Source organism: Lemur catta, chromosome 2 (assembly GCF_020740605.2).
Source record: "Lemur catta isolate mLemCat1 chromosome 2, mLemCat1.pri, whole genome shotgun sequence".
Lineage (NCBI taxonomy): Eukaryota > Metazoa > Chordata > Mammalia > Primates > Lemuridae > Lemur > Lemur catta.
The window spans coordinates 91,154,732-91,175,991 of NC_059129.1; positions in this window are offsets into that span (position 1 = coordinate 91,154,732).

The following is a 21,260-nucleotide window of genomic DNA, read 5'->3' on the forward strand; positions in this document are numbered from 1 at the left end:
TCAGAATTAGACACATTCTAATTCTGTGAATGTGTTAGTGAATGACACATTGACTAACTGCAAGAGTCCAATTATCAAATTTATTGGCATAAATTCTTTTATATAACTGTCTTATAAAAGTTTCTGGAAGCAAATACTATTTATTTAGTATTATTAGCATCATGGTTAAGCAAAGGGCCACTAGAGACAAACTCCACAAACTCAATTTCTGGCTCATTGTGGGACCTTGGCTAGTTGTACTACTACTATACTACTATACTCTATACTCTATACTCTATACTACTATAGAGAGACTATAAATTTAGAATAGTAAATCTCTCTGCTCCATAGATTGGTGTTGCGGATTAAATGAGACAATACATGTGAAATACAAGCTATTATCTGTGCATTTTCTCTTAGTCTCATTATTTTTGTTATTTTTGCTCCATTAGCCAAAACTTTATTTGATCAATTTTTTCAAAGACTTCTTATTTTTTATTGTTGTATTTTATTAATTTTCCCTTTTATTATTATTTACTTCTTTTAAGTATTTTTGTTTATCTTTCCTAAACTTATATGTTGAATGATGTAAATAACTTTTAGTCTTTCAAAAATTTTTATTTTAAATAGCTATATTTAAGGATTTTTAATTTCTAAACATATTGAATTATTTTATCTTTTGGTTTCTCACTCTCTTTCACTCGTTTCCAATTTTACTGCTGAGCTCAGGGACGGAGATACCAATCACATTGTATCCTGCGTAGTGTATTCTGTAAGATCAAATATTCAATTCTAAAAACATATTGTTTTTTCTGTAAGAAATATTTTTACCAATATAGTTAGCACCTAATCTGAAAATTTATGAATAAATCTATAAACACATGCAATTTGTATTTGTACAGGCTTAAATATGAATGTATCAAATTTATGCTAATTATTCTCCATATTTTTTACCCAAAATAACTAGATTTACAGACAATGCCATATGGTTTTAAAAAATGCAAAATCGCATTTCTAAAACAGACATCAGATGGAATTTTCTAGCATCTGTTTCAAAGTGAAAGTAAAATAAAGCATTTGCTATTCCCAGATAATAGGGCTATTTCATATTATTTTTAGTGAATTTCCATTTATTTCCTCAAATATTCATATTGAAGTACCCAATGAAAACAAAAGATCTTTAATGAGGAGAATGTAAATAAATTTTAAAACATTTTTATTGTTAATATATAAAACTAAGGAGTATATGAAAAAGTGAACTTCATTTGAGGTTCTTATGAGAAATGAATAATATAAATATATAACATAAAAATGAAAAATTTAGAACTTTCATGTTGATCATACTGTCTTTGAAGTAGTAAACCAGGAGTCTAAAATTTTTAGCACTTCATTTTTCTCTTTATAAAACAGGATTAAACTTACCTTCATCAAAATAGATATAAGAACAAAAGTACATAAATAAAAAAATCACTAATGATGGATGCTGCTAAAATATAAACCAAATGGGTTTTAATAATTTATGTTTTAAATTCAAGTTTCTTGCATAAGAGAATATAATATAATTTCAAAAAAATATAGTGGAAAACATATATTTCTCCAGAAATCTTTACACTGTTTCAAGAATATTCTATTTCCAGAATTCCCTTGGAGTTGTATGTTCCTGAGAATACCTGAATATGGCACAAGCACTTTTGTCGCATAATGATACTGAGAGCTAATTTGGCAGAAAAAAAAACAAAATAAAACACTTTAAATATGTAAACTGCATATAGAAACACAAATTTTCTTTGAAAGTCAATTTGCAAAACTCACTCATATAATCTGTTGCTTTGCTTGGTTTTATTTCATTATTAAAGTGATACGTAAGACCTGGCAGAGTATTTACTTTTGTACAACCAGTTCCCCTGGGACTTCACTGCATGGGTTGAGTTTTGCAAATGACTCTATTGTTCCTTTCACATTTCTTCAGTTGCATCATTTTATTTCATATTTGCTCATGAAGATTCCCAACACCACGTAGGTCTCTAGTTTCTTAGTTTATAATCTGGTTACTTCCTATGTTACAGGAAGTTGCCTGAAGCACCTTTTGTTCCTAAATCTTTTTTGGTATTATCAAAGATAGCTATAAATCCTGATGGTTGTCATCTTATATAAATAATCCTTATTGATGTCTTTATCATGGGTGAGAGATAATTTGTGACCCCATTCAATATTCCATGAGCTATTCTGTTCACATACATCACCAAAAAGGCCCATCTCTATCATTTATTCCCATAATACTGTCTTGTGCCATTAATATGGAAAGAAATTTGTATCTTTCTTTCATATATGCATGACTCATCCAATGCTCATATTGTGAAACCCAAAGGTCAATGGCTAAAGACTCAGGCACTACATTATTTTCCAAGAAACAGAGCTCTTCTATGGAAAGCGGCAGAAATTCTGAAAATATAGAACGATTATGAGTACTAGTCCTATCATGTCTTTACCTCTACTCATTCTTAAACTTCTAATGCCTCAAAATGTACATTTTAAAGTGAACATAACATATGCTTGTATTAGAACAGCATTTATTCAGAAAAGCCTTATCATCTCTCTTCTATTCACCTATTGGAGAGCATTTGGGTTTAGAGGTTTTCGGTGATTATAAATTAAGCTGCTATAAATATTCATATATAGGTTTTCATGTGGATGTAAGTTTTCATTACTCTAAATACCCAAGGGTGGGATTACTGGGTCATGAAGTAAGTGTATGTTTAACTTTATAAGAAAATATTTTCCAAATGGCTGGAACTTTTTTTTTTTTTTTTTTTTTGAGACAGAGTCTCGCTTTGTTGCCCGGGTTAGAGTGAGTGCCGTGGAGTCAGCCTAGCTCACAGCAACCTCAAACTCCTGGGCTTAAGCGATCCTACTGCCTCAGCCTCCCGAGAAGCTGGGACTACAGGCATGCGCCACCATGCCCGGCTAATTTTTTCTATATATATTTTAGTTGGCCAGATAATTTCCTTCTATTTTTAGTAGAGATGGGGTCTCACTCTCGCTCAGGCTGGTCTCGAACTCCTGACCTTGAGCGACCCACCCGCCTCAGCCTCCCAGGCTGGACCATTTTTTATTCCTACTAGCAATGTATGAGAGTTCCAAGTGTTTTCTATCCACATCAGTATACTGATATTCTTAGTCTTGTTTTTTAATTTAGCCATTCTAATAGGCACATAGTGGTATCTTCAACTTTTTTCATGACAATTCCTCAAATAATTCATAGTATATTTTCTCTACAGCTTTAAATTACAATGTCTTACAAAGGTGGTTTCTTTTTTAATGTATATTTTCACTATAATCCATATATCAAAATACCTTATAAAATCAAATTAACTACTAGTTTTCAATTGAAATAAGAAGGCAGATAAGGTCACTGTAAATACAGCATGGCATGGAAATGACTTTAGCAATCTTTAGTAAATAACCAGAATTTACTCCTGCAAAATTTTCTTGGAATCAAGTTTACTTTGATATTTAATATAAATGACACATTTCCTTTTAGAAAGAATAAACTAACAAACACCAAATATCTTCTAAGTTTGCAATGACATGTCATCATGGACCAAGAATTGATATTCAAAACAATAAAATTTAAATATTCAGAGTCATAATAAATTTATTTTTATTGTGTTTCATTGTATGATAACCTTACATATGAATATGTGATTTAATAATAGCAAATAGTTCTAAGTTTATATCTTTCTTTGGTTCTAAAAGTTCCTTTTAAAAGTAATAATTCAGAACTAAAAATACTAAATTGAAATTAGGTGATGGATCCATTGAGAAAATCATGGAAATCAATAACTTTATCAAAATATCATATTACTAAGACATATATTCTGCAAAGGAGTTGGATGGATTGGAACTTTAAACCGGTTGCAAACAGGTATTGATGCCAAATGCTGGCAAAGGCCTCATGTGGTAAAGCTTCATATGTGTAAAAAGATAAAGCTGTGATTTGAAAGGAGATGAAGTGGATGGCAATCAATACTCACTGTTTTGCTGTGGATTTGGAGAGAAACCCAGAAACAATTGAGCATGTGGTGTTAAAAATCCTCGACTGTGTTTAGGTCACTGAAAATTTTAGAATGTCAAGTTAAGAATTAATTTGACCAGAGATCCAGTCAGGGTATTTTAGTATGTTTATTAAGAGAAAATTTAAATAAATGCAGAGAAATGTAAACATTTTTTCAGTGCTAAAAACAAGCACTGTACTACTTTGGGGACTCAGTTCTTCCCTTAAGATGTCAACAGCCCAATGAATTTGGCTAAAAATTGAGGCAACAAGAGTTCAGACTCACATTGGATTCTGATTATTATGAAAACATGTAATGACAATGGAGCAGAAGTGGTGGAGGGATGGGATGTGTGATGATTAAGCACAAAGTCTTGGAGACAAACACGTGGGTCAAAATTCTGGCTCCAGTGCTTACTACGTATGTGGCCCCAGAGAGGCCCTATAACCTCTCATTGCCTAAAATCTTACGTTTTTCATGTGAGATAAAAGTACCTAAATGTATAGAACTGTGATATGGTTAAAAGAGAAAATTGATATGAATTTGTTTCTGTATGGTAAATGCTCAAGCAATATTAGCAGTTCCTATGTTGACATTTATTATTCCCACAGATGTAAGACAGTGAGCTGGAATGGATATTTTCCATTTCCTTTTATTTCCTTACTGACAGGATTATTGTAAGATTCAAATAAAAATATAAAATATATACCATGCAACCTGGTGAGCATATGCTATGCCAGCAAGTGTACGCACAGAATACTAACCTGGTGCAAATTATAAGGCACCATATGATCAAGATAAGCTAACACAAACCATTAACAGCTGTCACCTGAATTTTTTCTTCTAGCCTGGGTTTTTTATCTGTTTGTTTGTTTTGGTTTTGAGAAACTGATTACATTCAAACCTAAAACCATGGAAATTTGAGATTAGGTCTTATCTTTCATATTGCTGACAGTGTTTGAAATTAGTTTCTCTTTATGTTTTACCTTTGAGAACCTGTTTATCGAATATCAACTCCTCAAGTGTTCATATCTGGTTTTAGGTACAAATGATATTGTGTCTGTCCGTAAAGTTAACAAAATTATGGTATACATGAAAAGCATTCTTATTGTAAATAGGCATTTAACAGAATAGAAATAGAAAAAAAAAATAGACATTTAACAAATAGAGAAAAATGTAATGTGAAAATATCTTAACAACAAACATGTACCAGACATTTTATTAAATCATATTAAAGATTCTTCTATGGTACATTAATCCATATTCTTTCATTACAAAGAGCAGTGCTCCAAATACCAATCAAGTATTGTTTGATGATAGAAAGATATTTCAGTGCTCAATGTTCAAATTTATGTAAATAAATTACAAGAGATTAGTCTAAAACTTCAGGGACTCATGATGTTTAACCTTTTTCTGTTTAAAATAAACTAAAATTAATACTCTAAGTTGGTTATTATCATTAAAATTAATCATATTTTAGGAGCATTTGACAATATGGTAATGATTTTTCTATTTAACAACAATGTAATTTTTGGCATTATTGTCTAGGAAATTATAGTTTCAAGATGGCTTAGTCCCCACATTTTTCGTAATTATTTTGTATATCATTTTTCTTCACTCCCTTCTTCCAAAGCATGTGAAAGCAGATTCTGCTTGGCTTGTATGGAAGTGCCTCTTTTCCATACAGGAAGCTTGACTTGGTCTTCAAACTGATATTCCCCATTATTGGTTACGATATTTAAGCAATTAAAGGTAATTTTTCTAATGGTAAAAGACGGCTTTATGGCCCCAATTAAATTATCCCTAAATCTTACTTTGTCAGTCACCTTTAGCCACCAGCCTGCCTCCCTTCCTCCTACCCCAATGCAAGGGTTTAATGAAGGTATTTACAAGGAAAAGTTGCTGAATAAAAATCAAAGCACATTGAAAAACTACCCAAGTGTTAGAAACTTCAATGTAGACTTCCACCATACAATCAAGGTTGGGGGATGGCTCATGGGTAAGTATCTAGCAAGGCTTTCTATTTATCTCTTTGCTCATTTTAAATCATAGACCCATTATACTGAGGTTTACTTCAAGGAAAGTAGAGAAATGTAGATAACTTATGTGTATGAAAAGTTCTTGAAAAATTACTCCCCTGGATGAGAGTGGGATAGAGGTACAACAAAAGAGGAGGGCCTTGGGCTACAGTCCTTGCTAGTGATGGGCCTGGAATGCAGAAGGAGCAATGGAGAGCAATACTTGGGTACTGCCCTTTGAGCCCAATAATCCTACCCACTTAAAATCATGGTTTCATCAGTATTCGGAATTCTGAAAATCAGATGAAGAATATACCTTTTCTTGAAGGTGATTTAGGAAGGAAAAGGTGGAAGCCTCCTGGAGGCAACAGGGTAGAAAGGCTCTTTCTTCTCAGATGAACAATACCAGGAATGTTGTCATTGTTTCTGAGTTAAGGATAATTTCTTCCTTACCTTTCATATTTTTTAATTAACTTGAAAGAAACCAGTTTTTTTTTTCAAAAGAATTTATGTGACTAGTTACATGTTTTTTAAAGGCATATTCTGCAACCCAAACTTTTAGTGTGTTTGGTTCTTCTCAAACTGAAAGGATATAAGTCAGACTGGCCTGGCCCATTGAGTTCTGGAACTTCTGAATCATCTTGCAGGGCAAAGGATACAGGCCTTTACTGTAACAGGAATTTTGTGGCAGACTTAGGTGTTTCATATTGTATAACACCTCTTATAATTAGGCGGTAAAACAGTGTTGGCATTTCTGATACTATCATCTATGACTTAGGTTAATTCAGTCTCTAAGTCCTCAATATAATGTTTCAATAATATTTAAATCTTTCCATTGATTGCAGAATCTTCCCATTCTTTACAAAAGGAATATATACTTGAATATATAGTTGTCCCAGAAAAGGAAAGTGTTAAGGAGGACTCACACTTGTGGATCGTAAATGGCTATATAACTCAAATCCCATTCACTCAGTGAGTTCTTGCATATACAGTTGACACCAAATGGTATCCTGTCATTCTGACTCACCCATTTATCATAAGCCAAAACTTAAAATGTTCGTAGACAGGATGAAGGACTCAAAAAACTGAAAATAGAGCTTCAGAAGACTGGGAAGAAGGAAAGAAAATTACTTTCTCCTGAACAAAGAATTAAAGAAAGAAAGAAACAATATGGTAGCTACTAATAAAAAGAATTAGGTTCCTTTACCTTTGGTAATTGGAAAAGTGTCTAGGAATGTGCAAACAGAACTTGAGAACAGGCTTAACAAGTAGTGGCTGCTTTGCAACCTGAGAAATTTTAGAAATTGGAAAGGAAAGTATAAGTAGCAGTGGCACAGAGTAGGGGCAGAGGACTGGGGAGATGATGGCATGTCAGCTGGGATGGAACTGAAAGCATTTTCTCATCTATCCCCATGAGTTGGTGTGTGCACTTCATGCAGTGCAAGGCAGCCAGTTTGTGTCTTTGAGGGTGTAGAAGTTTCTGCATGCAATAGAATTCCAGGAAAATTAGAACGGCCTATGGCTTGAACAGAGAAACAAAAGTACCTGAGTTCTTGAATGCAAAATCCAGCCTGTGAAAGTTTGTCAGAGGTTAAGGGCAAAGTTAGCACATTTTAAAGATTGAGGTCATTTAGGAATTTCCTAAATCTATGTAGTCCATCCTTATAATGATTGACACAGTATATAGTATTTCTCCCCATTCAAGTTTTTAATAGAACTGTGATATAAACAAGTAATCAATCAATCAGTAGAGGAGAAAGGAATTTAGATAAGCTATTTTATTGTATGAGATCCTAAAGATTAGAAAAAGTATTGATAGTGTAAAAACAAGTTTGGTTTCATCATTTAAAATAGATTTAATAATAAGTACTAATGAAGGTGATGGATTTTTTCTTTGATTCCATTTACTCTGAAAATTGCTTAAAGTACACTAATGACTGTTCAAGTATTGATATATGTATACATACCTTTAGAATAAAAGCGTGCCTTAGAGAAAGAGCTATAAAACATACAATAAACTTAGGCTAATAGTTTTACAGAAAAGTTAAAATATTAATTTTGTGAAGATAGATCTTATAAATATAATTAGATTAGATGCCTTTAACTGAAACCAAATTTCAGATAGTCACTTACATTTAAAACTTGAATGCTAACAAAATGCCTCCTATTCACTGAGGTACTGTTGGAGAAGCCCAAATATCACTGTTAAGAGCAATTACACCACTGTATTCCATTTAGTATATGACTACAAATCCTTTTTTCTCTTCCATTTTTAATATGCTTTATGAAGAATGAGGAAAATCAAATGCATTAATAAAAGAAGTAAAATAGTCTCTTTCTCTCTACTCTGCTCTTTTAATTGTTTGGAAAATGACTTGAGTCACTCTTGGCTAAATCCCCAATATTAACATTCTTATGATTTTCTTGCCATTTAGATCATAGGTTATAAATTTTTTACAGGAATTAAAGATTCCTTTAATAATTCTCTCACAACACCATCCCAAGAGCCTAGGTATTTTGCGATAAGTGTAACATGTTAGAAATAACTTATTACTAAGAGTAGTTAAATTTTATATTTGTGCAAGAATTTTTTCTACAGTAGTGTTAATTCAAGGATATTTCCATACACCATCATTCCCACTTTCTCTTCTTGTATAATGAAACAATTCCCTGAGTGTTAGAAAGCCACAGCTAGATCTTTTAGAGTGTTATTTCCAGACAGTCATTTTTGTAGTGGAAATTACTGTCTCAGAAATTTATAGTTAAGAAAAAACACTGATAGATTAATAAATCTTATATATCCTCCCACCTACTCCAATACACACTGGCCCAAAATTAAGTGACTTAAATTAAGAGTGAAAAATAGTATTCCCCTACTCCATAAAGGGGAATGGTGGGCATGGTGGCACATGCCTATAGTCCCAGCTACTCGAGAGGCTGAGGCAGTAGGATTGCTTCAGCTGAGGAGTTTGAGATTGCTGTGAGCTAGGCTGATGCCACGGCACTCACTCTAGCCCAGGCAACAAAGTGAGACTCTGTCTCAAAAAAAAAAACCACAAATGTATTAACATCTTCTCCTTAGCCCTGCTACAGGAAATAATAACTTTTTTTATAATTAAAAAAAAAAGACTATGTCTATTTGTGTACCACTGTACCGCCAGTGCTGAACACAATGCTTGGAAAATACCAGTATTTCTCCAGAATACTTATTGAAGAAATTAATGAATGAGATTGAGGTTAATCAGGTGGCAGAAATTTAACACTGCCCTTATTGTATTACTTTGCAAGAAAAATTGACTCTGGATTTCATAAGCACAAAGATGGCATTTCCTATAATGGGCAAGATCCTATTAAAGGCAAAATATCCTGTTTGGGCAAACACTCCAGTCCAGTCTTCTCTAAGTTTTTGGTTCATATATTGGGAAATGTTATCTACCATACATATTACCTTTGATATGACAACTGGTGACTGCCTATGATGTTAGAGAGCATTCACAGAAAGGGCAAATGATCTGTGCCCAGATATTCACCTTTTGTACAATTGTCCCTTAATAATGGGTCAGTTCTTGAAAAGAATTTGTGTGGCCGCTCTCCATTTAAAGATGATTTCTTTCCCAAGAGGCACACAGCAGGCCTTATGACAGAAACCCATATGAGCAGTCCAAAGTAATTTCAAAGCCCTCTTGCTAAGACAGTGTGTCCTATTTAGAACACACATTTTTATTCTTTTTTTCCCCCAGAACTCATACATACTCAAAAAGTTATAGTACAGCATTTCAACAACCAAAGTGACTTACGTGTCTTGAAGATTTGTGCCAAGATAAATTCCTTAAAAATAAACATTTATTTTTATTTACCTTACTAAGGCCATAGCCCACTATCTCCTGGGCTGCAATGTGGCATCCAGCATATACCACAATGATCCCACCTGCCAATGATGTGCCCTAGACTTCATCTCTCCAGAACCAAATCTGTGAATGGACTAATCTGAAAAGCTCATCGTGACTAATGATGCATGTAATGTGTGTGTGTTTGATGGAGATAACTGGACACATTAATACATCCAAATCTGATTTTTAGGCTGGGAGATGGTGGAAATTGGGGGACAGATATATGGACACAGCTTCTCTTTCCATCACCATTCAAATCATCCCACATGATTTCTACCTGCTCTATTCAGGCATGCACAAAACACTGCATGTTCATAGGATTGCAGTTTGAGGACAGTATTTTTTTAGAAATGTGTGATTTTTTTTTCAACAGAACATTAATTTTTCATTTAAGCTTGTATCTTTTACCATGTGATTATGAAAGGAATAATATATGCATTTTAAGTACAGGTTTATTATACATTCAGGGCACTATTTTCTCAGAGATATGTATGTCCAACTTTATAATTGGCTTATTGAAATAATAGAATTGAATACACTTAAATTTAGTTATCATGCTCAATATTAAGAATGAAAATATTTTTCTTATTACGTAATTAGTGATCATGATCCATGAGAATTTGGAGTTGGTATGCAATATGAGATGGACATAACAAAGAAATACCAATGGAAAAACTGAGTTTGTTTTAGAAAAAAGATGGAAATTAATAACAGAATTAAACCATTTTTTAACAAAGGGAGTATTATAGGGATTGCAATAACGAAAGAATAATAATAAGACTTCTGAATGAACATACAAAAATCCATAATCTTCATATAAACAAAAATAATCAGGATATATAATTTTAAAAGCCAATAAAAATAACAGTTTAAAAATGAACTTATAACTTAAATAAAAACATTCAAACCTATAAAAGGAAAGATCTGAACCACTATTTAAGGCCAAAATATACTTGAACAATTGAAAGTTATTTCTTATTTACGGATAAAATATTTCAACTTCATAAAAATGCTGCTTCTAAGATATGTAAATCAAATGTGATCCCAATAAAAATGCCAACAATACTAGACATATTGCTTCTAAATTTCATCTAGACAAAATAATATAAAATAATATTCAGGCAAACATTTAAAAAGAAGAGCAATTATTCAGGTAGTGCTGCCAGATATTAAAATAGACACAATTATTTATGTGTATGAACTTGGAAGCAACGAAGATATCCTTTAGTAGGTGAATGCATAAATAAAATATGGTACATCTAGACGATGGAATATTATTTAGAGATTTAAAAACATGAGCTGTCAAGCCGTGAGAAGATATGGAAGAAACTTAAATGAATATTACTAAGTTAAAGAGGTCAATCTGAAAAGGCTACAAACTGTTTCTAACTATATGACATTCTAGAAAAGGTGAAACTATGGACACAGTAAAAAGATTAGTGGTTGTCAGGGATTGCAGGGAAGGAAGGATGAATAGGCAGAGCATAGAGGATTTTTAGGGCAGTGAAACTACTCTATATGATACTTCAAGGATGTCATCATAAATTTTTCCAAACCCATAGAAGGTACAACAACAAGAATGAAACTTACTGTTAGCTATGGACTTTGGATGATTATAATGTGTCAATGCAGATTCATTAATTATAACAAAGGTACCACTCTGAGGAAGATGTCAATAATGGGAGAAAGTATATTTATATTTGGGTGGGGAATATATGGAAAATCTCTGTACCTTCTGTTTAATTTTGCTCTATACCTAAAGCTTCTCTAAAAATAAAGTCTATTTTAAAAAATCATACTATAAAGTCCTTCTAATCAAAACAGCATGTTACAGATTCATGAAGAGACCAACAAAACAATACAGGAAGTCCAGAAAAGACCCAAATACAAGTAAAAATTTAGTGAATGTTATATATGGCATCTTAGACTACTGGAAAAAAACATAGTCTTTCTACAACATAGTGTTAGAAAAACTGGATAGCTATTTTTAAAAGAAAAAAAATGGATCCATTTTTGATAACATATACCTGAAAACACTCTACTTGGATCAAGAATCTAAATAAGAACATGCTTGGCTTTCTTTACAACATGAGTGGAAACATTACTAATTATAACTCAGTATCTTGCAGCCATATAAAAGAAAATATTCATAAATTCATCTTCATTAAAAGTTTTTAAATGCATGATAAAACTGAGAAAAATGAAAAGGCAAAGATATTTGCAATTTGCATCACAGAAAAAATGCTAATATTCTTAATTTTAAAACTTCTTAAATATAAAGGAAAAATAATATTGGAAAATGATGAAAAGATACGAACAGACAGTTCACAGAAAAGATATAAAAATGGTCCTTAAATATATGAAAAGGCATTCTAATTCATTAATAACAATAGGAATGCAAATTAAAACTACACCAATATTCTATTTCTTCCCTACCATATAAGAAAATCAGAAAAAAGCAGAAACTCAGAACACTGAAAATACATCCTATTGGCCAGACTTTGGGAAATCAGACAACTCATAGCAGTTGGCAGAAACCTGTGAAGGTAAAACCCCTAAGGAACACGATGTGACAATATCTAACAAAATTGCATGTGCATTTACACTTTCACCTAGAAACCCCATTTCTAAGACTTTACTGTGCATATATATATTTGCAAATACAAAATAGTATTTACAATAAGCTATTCAGTGCAGCATTATTTGAAATAGCAAATGTTGGATAAAATACAAAAGTCCATGCATAGAAGACGGATTAAATAATTTATGGAATAGCCGCACAGTGGAGTACTATCCAACCATATAATGAAAAGATAATTAGCTATGAACTTTTATGGAGTATTCCCAGGACACATTATTAAGTGAAAAAAGAAGGCTCAGAAAAAGCATACAGAGAATACCTTTGTGAATAAGTATAGAAGAAATGTGTGTGTATGTACAAATAAATGTTTTCCTATTATATTTGAATATATGATACATAGTATGTAAAATATCACACATGGGAAGGATAAACAGAAAATAATGAAAACAGTGAATTAAATGTGTGGTTACAAAGAAGATGGAAGGGATGGAGGGATGGAGATAAGCTCTCCTTTACAGATGAAAGACAGCTAATAAATGTAGAAAGAATGATAGAAAAAGAAACCATTTTCAACCTCAAAGGCAATAGTTGAGTCAGACAAACATTATCAACAGATGCTGAAACTATCTTGTGAAGAATTGTTACAAAACAATATTCCTCCATTTTCAAGATATAATACAAGATATAACTTATTAATTACTAATGGAAAAAAATGTTTATGATTGAGAGATTTGGCAACCAAACTTTATATCATCAGTGGTAAGACAACTTGATATAATGCTTTTCTTAATGTGAAAAATAAGAAATATACACACCTGTCTACTATTCTTGCCATAATTATTGACCTGAATCTACTCATGTGGAAACAATAATCAAAAACAAGAATATAATGAAAAAAAGGAGACAATTCAACCTTAAAAGAAACTATAGAGATATAACCAAATACAATTTGCAAACCACAATCATATCCTCAAGTTTTACCAAAAGATCTTAGAGGACATTTTGGGAACAATTAGGGAATTTTAAATATGGACAGTTAATTAGGTGATATTATTAAATTAGTGTTAATTTTCTTGGATGTGACATTGGTGAGTGGTTATATAGAAGAATGTTCTTAGGAGATTCACAATGATATATTTATTGGAGAAATTATGAAATGCCTGCAAATTATTTTCAAATTGTTCAGCAAAATAAAAGAATGTATATATATTTAGAGAAAGAAAACAATTTTGGAAAAAATGTTAATTTGTAAATCTATCTAGGTACAGGTTGCATAGGTGCCTATTATAAAGCTCCTCCAACGTTTTTGTATTTTTGAAACTTTTTCCCAAAATAAAAATTTATAAAAAGAGAAAAACTTTTTGCTATCTTCATAATATAGCCTGTTTTTTAAATCAAAAAATAAACAAGAATGGAAAAACAAGCACCATATGTACTCACCATTAAATTGGTACTAATTGAGCAACACTTAGGTGCTCACCTGGAAGTAATATTTATCAGGTGCCAGGCAGGTGGGAGGGGGTGGTAGGGATGGGTAAACTCACAACTAATGGGTGCAGTGCACACTGTATAGGGGATGGGCACGCTTGTAGCTCTGGCTTGGGCAAGGCAAAGGCATTATATGTAACCAAAATGTTTGTACCCCCATAATATTCTGAAATTTTAAAATTAATTAATTAATTAATTAAACAGAGATTAGTTATCTGATGAATGTATATCCAAAGGAGATTTTTCAAATACAGTCCTAATACATGTGTACTCCACTCTCACCTCCAGCCATCTGCTGGAACCTCTGTAGAGGACATGGTTGCAAAGTTAAAAACTTAAATTGAGGTATTAGTTCACCATTTTTTTTTTTTAATGGCTGAGCAGTCCTCCATGCTATACTAATACCTCTTGTATTAACCTGGATGGAACTGGAGACCATTCTAAGTAATGTATCACAAGAATGGAAAAACAAACACCACATGTACTCACCATCAAATTGGAACTAATCCATCAACACTTACGTGCACATATGGAAATAACACTCATTGGAAATCAAGCAGGTCGGAGGGGGGAGGAGGGGATGGGTAAATTCACATCTAACGGGTACAATGCACATCATCTGGGTGATGGGCACACTTATAACTTTGACTCAAATGGTACAAAAGCAATTTATGTAACTAAAACATTTGTACCCCATAATATTCTGAAATAAAATTTTTAAAAATCTTAAATTGAGAGGCATCTCTAGAATTAAGCCACTTCTGAAATAAGTTCTTAATGGGTTTACTAAAATACAGATGTTAAGGGAAAGTCTGATCATAAAATATTCATCTCCAAATGCTTCAACCTCCCCCAGCAGCAAGTATCTTTCAGGGCTTGAAGTTGCAAGCGTAAAACAAGGTCAAAAAGTAGGCATGACTGGATTTGGGGGGAGTCACAGGACATCATCAGCACTCAGTCTTGCTCTTGCCTTCTCTGAGTTTTGCTTTCCTTTGTGTGGATGGCGTTCTCAGTCTGGCTTTCCATTCCCGCTGACCAGATGTATGCAGCCACCCCAGTTTTACTGCCATCCTCTCACAACTTTAATAGTTGGAGGTTTCTCTTACTCCTCAAACAGATCCTATCTGCTCTTATTGTCCTCTCTTGGATTAGATATCAATCCTAAAGAAATGCCTGCGGCCAGGGACATGTGAGACTATGAGTTACTGGGCTCACATTGACAAAATCTAAAAGAGGAATAACATTGTAGCACCTATGCTACTTGAATGGAAAAAGGAGAGGATGTTTCCCAAAAAGGAAATTAGAATTTGCTTAACATTAAAAAGCAGGAATGAGTGCTGGGCAGGCAAAAACAACAGCTGTCAACTACCAGCACCATGGCCATTTCTGGAGCCCTGAATTGAACATTTTACTTTGTGTTATTTTTGTCATATTTTGTGGCTTCAAATAAGCTACTTGAACAATTTCTGGAGATTTTAATTTTCTCTCCTAATCAGTATTCTCCTATATATTTTTATTTTTATAGGATGAACTACCGTTGATTACCAATTTCTTGACTTCACATTCATCTTTACTGAGATAAAAGCATACTTGGTACACTTCATTGTAAATTATGGATGTTTTCTGTATTAATTTTTCTCAGTTTTTGTTCTATTTAATTTTTAGTCATATTTCTACAAAGTTAAATTGATAATAAAGATAAGGTACTAACCTCTAAAGTAAAGATATTCTGATTTCAATATGATTCATTTTTAATAGAGAACAAAGTTGTCACAGTAATCCATTAAATTTCTTGAGCACAAGGTGCCTTTTATTCTAGTAACAACCTATATCCATCACTTTTGCCCTTCATTAGTGAGATAAAAAAGTGCTTGATGAGCACACAGTGTAGGATGAACTAAAAATATGGAAATCATCTTGTAAATATGAGCTTTATGAATTGCTACTCTCCATATTACAGGAAAAAATGCACATACCTAAGAATTCCTTATGATTTGCAATGATTCATATACACTCAGACCTGATCCATTGGATCCTCCTGAATCCTTTATTTTATAGAAGTGTATCAATCAGCTTTTCTTTCAGTGAGGGACAACCATAAAATCTCAAAGGCTTACAATATTTAGTTCTTACTCATGTTATACAAAGGCTGTGGCTCAGCTTCAGCTGACTGAGCATGGCTCCATCTGGTTGGCTGGCCTTATGCTTGGTTTGTCTTTTTGTGTTTTCTTATTCCATGCCCCAGGTGGAAAAGTCAACCACTGCTACAGCATACTGTTGTGATGAAAGAACGCAGACGTTAAAGGAACTAATGGAAACTTGCAATACCTCCAACAGCTTCTGATAAGATGTAGCACATGTCACACCTGCTCACATTCCACTGGCCAAAGCAAGTCACATGTCAAAGCTTAGCATCACTGGGGCATGGAATTGTACCTGGCCCAGTGAGTAAGGGCCAGGTTTAAGTGAGGGGGTGGTGAATATTTTGTTGACAATATTATCTATCACAATAGTAAAATAAGAAGCTGACTTATTTTACTATTCTGGGAGCATTATTTATCCACTTAACTACTTCACACTCTTTGTTCGAAGTCCGCTATGGGTGAGGTCCTTATTAAGTGCTCCCTTGTGGTATGAATTCCTATCCCTTGTGATATGAATTCACAACACTAGAAAGAAAAAGAGAAGCATATGAAATGGTTCCTATTAAAATGTTTCCATTTCTTTAGGCCAGAGGTTGGCAAATATTTTCTGGGAAGAGCCAGATATAAAATACCTTAGGGCTTGTGAGCCACATACAGGCTTTATGATGGCTTCTTTCATCTTTCTCCTTCTTCCTCCTCCTTCTCTTTCTCCTAAAGATTATTTAAATGTGTAAAAAAATTATTAGTTCTCATACTGCATAAAAAATGAGCCACCAGCTAGATTTGCCCAGGGGCTGCCAGTCCCTTCTTTAAGAGAAAACAACAGGAAAACATAACTTCTATGACCCATATTAAGCAAACTGTATAATTTCAAATAAGTTTGTACACTCTACTTTCATTAACTAGTAAATCTATAAGTAACTTCTCTTTTAGTTTGCAACATCCCAATAACTGAGAGAAATATATAAAATCTCTGTACCAAAAAGTACTTATGACAGAGCCTGTGTGGCTGTGACAAATGTATTTCCCTTAGCTGTTCAGACTTATTCTCTTGAGCACATAGTTCATACTTTAGCTTCATGCTTAATTTTTTTACACTGAATCTGTACTTCAGAGATGGTTTATCTCAAACTGAAAATAAAGAAGATAACAGGTATAGCATATAAGGGCATGAACTAAGTTCAGGTCTTGATTTTGTCATTTGTTAGCTGGGTAGAGCATGTTTATAATAGCTAATTTATAGCCTTTGTCTGATAAGCCAACATCTGTGATATTTTATAATTGTATTTTAACCTCATGATTTTCCTGGTTCTGTATAGGTTGAGTAATTTGGGATTGAATTGTGGGTATTTTCAATATTATGTTAGGAGACTGTGTTTTATTTAAATGCTAAAAAGGATATTGATTTTTATTTTCTTACTAGATAATTTCACCAGGTTAGGTTCAGGCCAAGAGTTCCAACTTGTTTTCTGTGGGTTCTTATTCCAGTGTCAATTCAGTTGTCAAAGCACTTCCAGGGATATTCAGATCAGCCCCACATTTTGCCATCCAGTAAGCAATCTGGGAATGAGTGAAACCCACCTTGAGTTCAGTTCCCAAAACCTTTGATAGGATGTTGAAGGTAAGATCAATGCCTGTGCAGTTTGGAGGTAATCCCAGGAGTTCATACACAATTTATGGGATTTCTGTTGATCTTCTTCCTTTCTGTGATCTCCCCAACACTTTCTACCTCCCTGAGACTTCTCACCAGAAATCTAACTTCTTGCTTTTTTAGACACTTCTAAAAGTGTGATTACATTCAGGAACAAATGGTAGGAGAACAAATATGCTATGTGTCACGTAGACAAAAGAAAAGAAAAAAAAAACAGAATGATAACCTTAGCATAGCAAGTCAACTACCATGAACAGAATATATGTTAAAATGATCAAAAATAAGTAATGACAATGATCAAAACATAAATCCGGGGATTATAAATCTGCCAATATTCTTTCATCAAGCACTCCCCAGTAACACCAAGGCATTCCTTTCACTTTAAAAATCTCACAATAACTGGCACCTTGCTATTGGAACAGCAGGCAAGATCTCCATCTTGATATTGGTCTACATTATAGAGTCTTCTTTGTTCTTGGCCTGTTTTTCATTGTTCTCTCTGAGCTGGAGACACATATGCTACCAATGTTAATTTCAATGTTCTGATATGAAAACATATATGTGCAATTTTCCCAAGGAAAATGATTTTCTTCTTGTGTGACAATGCAAATTCAGTGTGAAATTCAAGAAGAAGAGATCTCAAAAAGCACACAGGGAAGCCAGAAGAACCTAGGTCTACATGGACTCCTAAATCCCGATTCACAATGTTTCTATGAAAAAATGCTGGCATTGTAACAGATAGTCAATGCAAATTGGTTTTCTCTTGTACTTTGACAATTGTCAAAGATTTTTCAGGGCCCCTTGTGTTATACTTTTGTTTACTATACTCAAACTTTGAAGAAATTGACTTCTTTGAGTCAAATGTGGTAGTTATCTTTTCTTTTATTGACACTAACACATTGTACAGTCAGTTGGGTTGGTCTAAAATTTAGAAAAATGAGTGGCTTCTGAAAAGAGGTTTAAATTGATCAACTACTGAAAATTTATCTGGATATGTACTAGATTTGGGGGAAAATTTAGAGATATCTTCACAATAATTTCATTCAGACTTACCTTAATCTATTTTCCGAAGCCATGAGATGTGTAAATATGTTTACAAATGTGATATCTTAAAGACTGGTATCTGTGAGAGGCTTAAAAAAAAGTAACAGTAGCAGCAGCTCAGCACATTTATATACCATAGAAGTAATGAGAAAATCCATTTATTTGGAAACATTTCACCTTCAAGTTCTTCCCCTTCAACCATACAGACGTGATTTGAAAACATTAAAGGTACAGCAATTTAATCACAAATGTCTTCCAGCTGCTGGCCAGGAATGATATTTCCTGTTGTCTCTCTCTTTCTTTTTCTCATCTTGAAGACACACAAAGTATAAGAAAAACTGCCAGATGTCATGAATTGCAGCCCTGATAAACACAGTGCAGTCTGACAAACAGATGGAGGTGTCTGAGGCTCCCCTCATTCGGTGATGCTGTTCTTTCTGTGGTGTGATTCACACCAGGTGATTATCACGGAGCCCAGATGCTGGCTCTGCAGCTGCCACCCAGAGCCATACCTTCTTGCGGGGTCTTAGACTTTGTGTAATGAGTTTGAAAATGTTTAAGCCCTGCTGAGCCTGCATTTTGTTTTTCGGGTTGGTTTTTTTTTTTTTTTTTTTTTTTAATGATTAGTCAATAGTGAAATGAAATGGGCTCTGAAGATAATGAATAAAATATAACAGGGAAGCAAAGACTTTTTTTCTTCCTGAAGCAATGTCAGCATTTGTCTAAGTACAAATAGGAGAGAGCAGTGACTATTTAGGATGCAGGGTGAGGCAAATTTAAGAGATTGAGCAGAATTTAATGACAATGATATTCTAAGATGTAAACCTAAAAGATAGATCTTCTTGAAAGCAAAAATTTTAGATACATCTAGTCCACTTAATATCTATTCTACCACATGAAGTCTTAAAGTGGGTGTTTTGGCACCAGATGATTTACATGTGAGAATGGAGAAAAACAATAAAAGTAAATTAAATATTATTAGACCAGAAATCACAAGCAGTCAGCCAACATCATAATTGGAAGAATCAAGGAAAGATGTATTATTGGCCAAGGATATGTCTGGGACAGGACTACATATTGAATTTTTAATATTAAAACCTGTTTCAAGCATATAGATCTGACAAATGCTAGGTAGGTAGATGCCTAGGTGAGGCTGAGGCTGAACACAAGTCATTATTCAGCTACTCAGTAGATATATTTCTTTGCACATACTTCTTAAGGCACATGAAATGTATCACACATAAGAAGGTGAATTAGATTTAAGTCAATCATCAATTATTTGCTAATTGTATATGCTTTTAAAAAGTGGATGACAGAGTGAGGGGGGTAAAGGAAGGGTTAGAAAAACTGCTTACAAATGTGGTATATGTATACCATGGAGTATTACTCAGCTATAATAAATAATGGTGATTTAGAATCTCTTTTGTTCTCCTGGAGAGAGTTGGAACCCATTCTACTAAGTGAAGTATCCCAAGAATGGAAAAATAAGCACCACATGTACTCACCAGCAAATTGGTTTCCCTGATCATCACCTAAGTGCACATTTGGGAATAACACCAATTGGGTATTGGACAGATGTGGGGGGTGGGGGAGGAGATGGGTGTATACCTACATGATGAGTGTGATGCGCACTGTCTGGGGAATGGACACGCTTGAAGCTCTGACTCGGGGGGATGGGGGGGCATGGGCAATATACATAACCTGAACTTTTGTACCCCCATAATAAGCTGAAATAAAAAAAAGAAAAAAGAAAAACTGCTTACAATCTTGAAGCAACTAACACCGATTTGGGAGCTAAGACATACACATAAGAAATCAGTAGCATCTTATTGACAAACAGCAAGTACTGCTGAACAAATAGGAATGAATATAAGTTTCTCATTAAGGACAAAGACCAAGCATATGCATATTATGCCTATCAGGGCTCCAGTGCCTAACCTTTATTAGGTGATTAATAAGTATTCATTAAATAAGATGAGACACAGAACAGGCTAGATTACACTAAAATTCTTTTGGGCCAGTTCTTTTAGGATTAATGGACAAGACTTGGTAAAGAAAGGGAAAGAAATCCATGTAAGAAAAATTGTTAGAAAATAATAGGCAAATTATACATAACATTGTAAATTGTAATATCTAAGAAATACAAACTAAATGACCTACTTTAAATTCAAGACATAGGCAAAGGAAGGCCACTACAAATTTCTTTAGTGATTAATGAGGTTTAAATGCTATCTTAGGAAAAGCATTCTTGAAGCCATATGTAGCTTGAGTTGTAATAGGAATGACTAAAGGTAGAAAAACTATTTGAAGACTAGATATTCCAGTGTTAGTTGAAAAAGAGCTATCATAGATTTGGGGGAAGTAATCCAATGATCAAACACAGTCTATAAAGACTGATTTATATGTGATA